The sequence below is a fragment of the Mustela nivalis genome (assembly GCF_964662115.1).
Source record: "Mustela nivalis genome assembly, chromosome: 2".
NCBI lineage: Eukaryota > Metazoa > Chordata > Mammalia > Carnivora > Mustelidae > Mustela > Mustela nivalis.
In genome coordinates this window covers 51,080,933-51,087,504 of record NC_139021.1, presented here as the reverse complement: position 1 = coordinate 51,087,504, position 6,572 = coordinate 51,080,933, and positions in this window count along the sequence as shown.

The following is a 6,572-nucleotide window of genomic DNA, read 5'->3' as shown; positions in this document are numbered from 1 at the left end:
ACCCCTATGTGCTGGGTAAGGCACAAAATTAATAATGGATTTGAGTGACATATATTGCTAGGGAAATCTATTTCTACTGCTCTTTAGGCTTCTTCTGTTATTGGAAAATGGCATTATATATTTGCCTGGAAATTTGGATTGCTATCTCATTATTTTAATGCTGGGGGTCTATTTGCTATTTATTTTGGAATAACTCCAAGTGACAGCTTATTCAAAAGTAAAGAAATACACTGATACGTAAGTTCAAAGACAATTTTAATTTATACTTAGCATTAATCATAAACACAACTTAATCTTTGCTGAAAAAAATAAGATTTACTGCTTTTTATCTTGTACAGATAATGCCAGTTTAACACTCAGTGCCTCGACTTACATATATCTGATAAATTTTCCTGCTCCTTTAAGGTTAATAAAACTGGGTTCAGTATTCTGTCTTTGGGTCAGTTTTACATATGAGAGTGAATTTTAAATAATTACAATGAGTTATTTCACACTATTCTAAAATTATAACAAAATGCAAACATCCTAAATTTCATGAATCTAATGGAGTCATTAAAAAGATTAATTTTATCAGTAATACTTTACCAAAAGCTTTCATTTCTTAGGTTTTTGAAGTATAATTTTAGCTCTCCTGGATTTAGATGCATATTTTAGATATTTTTTTCTTATATAATATACTACTGATTTTTGCTAAGACTCTTATCTTTGTATACCTCTTTTTCCATTAAGTGGTAATAATCTGAGACCTTGAAAAAATTTGTCCAGAATAGGCTAAATTATATCTTGGAATATTGAAGTAATACATATAATTAAATAAATAGTAATAATATAGTTGTAATATGATCAAGAGTACAGTTTTGCAAGTGATTCAGGAATATATGGAGAAACATTACTGGTTACTTAATTTAATAATCATAAAACTCTAAATGTATGCTACTTAACTGTTTCACATATAAGGGAGTTGAAATTGAAGAAAGGTAAGTAATTTGAGCAAGCTCATACAGCTGGTATGTGGTTGAAGAAATCTCTTCTCAAACCCTGTGCCTTAAAGCCTAAGGCCTTCCTTGTCAAGTAGGCCAATAATGAGATAGATTTTGATGCACAGGAACATATCTTGAAGGCTCCTCAGTAACCCCAGCATGTGAACACTAAGACAATGTGTTTATAGGAACTACTATTTTTTTTTTTTTAAAGATTTTATTTATTTATTTGACAGAGAGAAATCACAAGTAGACAGAGAGGCAGGCAGAGAGAGAGAGAGGGAAGCAGGCCCCCTGTTGAGCCGAGAGCCCGATGCGGGACTCAATCCCAGGACCCTGAGATCATGACCTGAGCCGAAGGCAGCGGCTTAACCCACTGAGCCACCCAGGCGCCCCAGGAACTACTATTTTATGGCTTACAGTCATTGCTCTCTTTGGCCTTATTAAATATTTTCCTCCTGTATCCACTCTCACAGTGGGGTTTATTTCTAAACCATTTTACATTTTATATAAATAAATTAGGTATGCAGGGATTTTTAATATGAATAAATAAATACAATTCCAGATGCTCTGACTACTACTACAGCCTCATCGTGTGGTGGTTTTGGCTTATCTTACTTTCCTATCTGCCATGCATATTTTTTCAAATCATATGTACAGCAAAACTGCAGATAACTGCATGACATAGACATTCAGAACCACTATAAGGTACAAACAGTAAGTCCACTGTTGCTAAGTGGTTCCTGGAGTTATCTGTTTATTATGTTTTTAGGCCTTGCTCTTTGCTTAATTCTTAGAGGAAACACCCTATAGTAAATATGGCTGCCACATTAATTTTGTATCACTGGGGAGCCTAGATAGCCATGGGGGGAAATTCTGGAGAAGTCATTTGGGTATTGAATACTGGTAGTTCTAACATGAATTTTATTTACAGAAGTGAAATACATATATTAAAACATATATTTAATTTAATAATATTTTATTCATAATTGTTGTTTTTACATTCTTTAGTAAAATTGGTTTGTACTTTCCTTTTCCATATCTTTCTTAACTATGGTAATTTAATACTGAGAGTATAAAAAATAAGGATCAAATTAGAATTGCTAAGGGACTATAGGTCTGTCTGAATACTGTTCTTTACTCATCATCCTTACTGGTCTTTCTCAGAAGCACAGCACTGCCTCAACAAGTTCATGCCATTTCCAGAGAAATTCCCAACTGGTTACTAGTGAGTCGGGTAGGTAAATACCTGACCATTTCATCTTGATGCAGACTTGCTCCCAGACTATCTACTCATCAGGTTAAAAATGTGCTAGACCTGCGTCATATTTTGACTTCTCCTCCTGTTTATGCCTGCTTTATCCTCCTCCTTTTCAGATATTGGTCTCTAATAAATGCACTGTAGTTCAAACTCTGTCTCAGCATCTGCCTCAGAAAAACCCCTCCTATGAATGCTATCCTTGCATTACCTATCCTATTTACTTGTTCATGGTTCACAGTGTTAAGTGTATTGAGCAATGTGGAGGAGGAAAAGAACATATTTAGAAATTTTCCATTGGTCTTTCTCTCCACTCTGGGCTGCCATTTCCCAGCAAAGGGACATTAAAAAAATTTAATAAATAAAAATTTTTTTAAAAAGTTGACTATCAGTTTCTTAGATCCAACAGTTTCCTTGATTCTGTCACTTCACTAGGATTGGGTTTAGGAGAGAGCCAGTGATCGGCATTACTTCCCATCTTGCAGATGGGAAACTCTCTGCGATATTAAAAAACTGATTAAGTGCTGCATATCTTTCAGCAGTTATTAGATGCCAGTAGGCTTCATATATTTTGCACTTAAATCATAAATATAGTAAGGGCTTTTCAGATCATGCTGTTGAGATAAATTAAAAAAAGACTTTTTTTAGATTGTAAGATTTGATTTGAATGAAATTTCTACAATATTTGTCCCCACCAAAAAAGTAGCCTTAATACTTATTTCTCTAAAGAAGAAGGTTTAGTAGAGAATCTGTTTTGAAGCAGTTAAAATTTAATTGGATAATTTGAACTAAACTCATTTCAGGTTGACATTTTATGTTTCCTTGTCATTCTTATCAGTGCAATTTTACTGTAATAGCTGACTGTGACATCAAATATATAATTATAAGACTGCCAAATAAATACTTCATAATACTGAAGGTACTCTGTTTAAGAATATACTTTTTAGGGGCGCCTGGGTGGCTCAGTGGGTTAAGCTGCTGCCTTCGGCTCAGGTCATGATCTCAGGGTGCTGGGATGGAGTCCCACATTGGGCTCTCTGCTCAGCGGGGAGCCTGCTTCCCTCTGTCTCTCTCTGCCTGCCTCTCCATCTACTTGTGATTTCTCTCTGTCAAATAAATAAACAAAATCTAAAAAAAAAAAAAAAAAGAATATACTTTTTAGTAAAACTCTTAAGTGTGTCATTAACCTCAGTCTACCACTCTGGATTTTCAGTGTCAAATATGCAATTACTTGATAAAGGTCTATGAGGAAACTAAACTTGGATAAAACTTTGTTAGCAATCCCTAAGGTGTAGCAGTAAGGAAACAATAAAAACTTTGCCCCGTAGACATTTATGTGAGTAAATATTATAGAGCCAGCTCCTGGGAGCAGGGCTGAGTGATAACACCAGGTGTTCCATTTAAATGAGATGGGCATGCCAGTTAACTATTATTAGGAGTCATTCAAATGCACTGAACTAAGTCTCCGTCTTGCTGATTATTCCAATTAAGCAGGCATGCCATTTAGTAGGGTAATGAATAAGTGGAACTCTCTTAATTGGGACACTCAATTTCTTGGTCCATTCCGCTCAGCAAATTGTAGGGTAGGAGTTTATTTTTTTCTTTCCTCACTATACCAGTTTTCCCAGTATGGATTCTTGGACCTTAATAATTAATTGTTTGAAAGTGATTTCTTTATTCTCGTGGTGCCAATTTCAGCTTGACCACTGAGAATATGTATTTGAACAGTTCTAAACAGGGACCCATTCTTAAAGTTCCTCAGTACCGGGTGGTAAGCCAATATTTGAGAACTTATTTCACACATACATTCTTGTATAGAAATTGTTAGTTATAGTTTTGTCTAGGTGATAAGATTATAGATCATTTTTATTTTCCTTTTGTGAATTTTTATATTTAAAACAATGAACATTTACCAATTTCTAATAAGGAAAAAGTAAATGTGATTTTTAAAAAATGGATCTTTTTTATTTGGCACATTTAAGTAACAACAATAACAATGAGTGTTTAAGAATCAAGAACTGATAGTATAATTACTTAAAAGAAACAGCACAGAATCAGAAGCAGAAGAACTAGATTTCCTTCTTCCATATATGTTTAGCTATCATTAGTACGGACTTTTTGTTTTCTTTCACATTTCCTTCAGCAGAAGTGCCTGTTACCCATCTGTTTCTCTTACAATAAACGTAGATAATAGACACAGAATATCTTACAGTTAAAGGCAACCTTAAATTCCAGCAGTCTCACAGCTTTATTTTACAGATGACAGTATTTGAGTTCCAAGAGTTTGTGTTGTAGTGGCAGGGTTATCTCCTGATTTGTAGTCAGGTTCACTTGACTATAGTCCATTTTATTGCTTAATTTAGGGAATCAGGAACTCTGAACACAGCAGTACTATTTTTGTAATACGACATTACTGCTTTGACAGTGTTAATGTGACCTCTCAATTCATTTCTTGGTTATGAAACCTTAGGTGTGTTATTATCTCCCAGAGGTCACATGCTGACCCAGGTAAAACACTTGAAAATACTTCTTTAACCAAGGCTTAAAATCAGATGACTTTTTTTCTCTCATTCTTACCTATGATAAAGAGTCCCCTTTATTTTGTCCTCTTTAGTGAAATTATCTTTTTTCCCCCTGGCAGCTCAATAAGAAAAATAATATGACATTGAAGTATGAAATATGAGTCTGAGGATTTAGAAGTAATAGAGGAATGAGTGAGAAGAATTGCTTGTCATTTATCCTGGGTTCTGTGCAGCTGCAAAGACCCAGTCCAACAGATGCAGCTGTTTAGGCCTGCTTTGCTTTGTAATTTTTCCAGCAGCATTTCCTTTAAAAAGTGTCATCGACTATTATGATCATCTATCTTATGTAAAAACAGAGTGCTGTTTAATTTGAACAAAGTTTCTCTTCATAACTGTCTTTTCACAATAGTAAAATGAAGTAGAGGGAAGTTTTGTGTTCTTATAACTATAGTCTTGGCCGCAGTTTTACTGGGTGAAGTGTTCTCATTGTAGTTTGGCGGTCCCAGCCATTGTGGACAGATTTTACCAGTCTTCATTTGTATTAATCCATTAGAATTCACCTGGTGTTGAAAGACAGGATAGCTCAATGGATGTTTTTTTTTTTTGTTTTGTTTTAGCTTGTTTGCTTGCTTGTTTGCCAGAAGTGAAATCCTCCTTTTATCTATTAGGAAGGAGAAAAGGAAGCAAGTCACTAACATCTCTAAGCCATTGGTTCCCTCATTTTCTTTTTTCCCAGGCTCACTGGGCTGCGGTGTAGGGTGATGGCCAGGAACTTCTTTAATTCCAAGCCTATAGAGATTCAAGAGATGGTGGTGCTCAAAAATTGACTTCAAATGTTTGTTTATTATTGGTGAAGTTAGTATGTACTTGAAATGTTTGTTTATTATTGGTGAAGTTAGTATGTACTTGCCCTTAATATTTTTCTTCTCAACTGAGATCTGGAGCCACTTGAGAAACAATGTGAAAAGTTTAATGCATAGAAGCCAGAAAATTCACCTTTATTTTTATGAAAGTTATGTACTTATGGGCAATTATGAGCCCAAGAAGTAGCAACTTAGCTATATAACAGGGCTGAACCAGAGCAGGCCTCTCTCCAGCCAATCTGGGTGGAGTCTTCTCTAAAATTGGCATGGAGAAGCAGATTGAAATATGTGTTTACTAAAATCCCCTCACCTTGAAGATCAGAAGCAAGCTCTGTTCTAACGTGCGGTTCTCCTTTCAAACTCATAATTAGGTGAAAAATGAGAGAGGGAGTAGAAATAGGCCAGGGTTATTAGAGCTAGTGAAGTTTTTCCCCATGGAGCGAAATATTAAGAATAGGGCATTTCCCGCATCCCAATGCATGTTGAAATGATCTCCATTAGGATATCCCATCTGAAAAGCAGCACTTCATTATTTTATCTTTATTTATTTTTCAGAGCATTTATATCATGCCCTGTAATAAGCAGATAATACTTATATTCCCTTATTTGTTTTATTTTGTTTTATTTTCTAAAATGAAAGCATAATTGAAGACTTGTTGTGGGGGTGGGGGGAACCTCTTCTTTCCTTTGACTGACTGCCAAGTAGAGCAGTTTGTGCCAGTTGGCAACAGTATCTTATATGCCGTTGTTCCATGCTATAAAGTATGAAGGGACATTCTGATCATGTCCGGAGTTGCAGCAGACATCTGAATCTGATTTATTTATCTTCTTGGGAACTGCAGATGGTCAAGTCTCCCTTTCATTGCCTTTGGGATCAATCCATTTCTTGAGCTGTTGGAACTACTAGCCTGCTCTTCTTGGTACACCTGTCCCTATTGGCTGAAGAGAC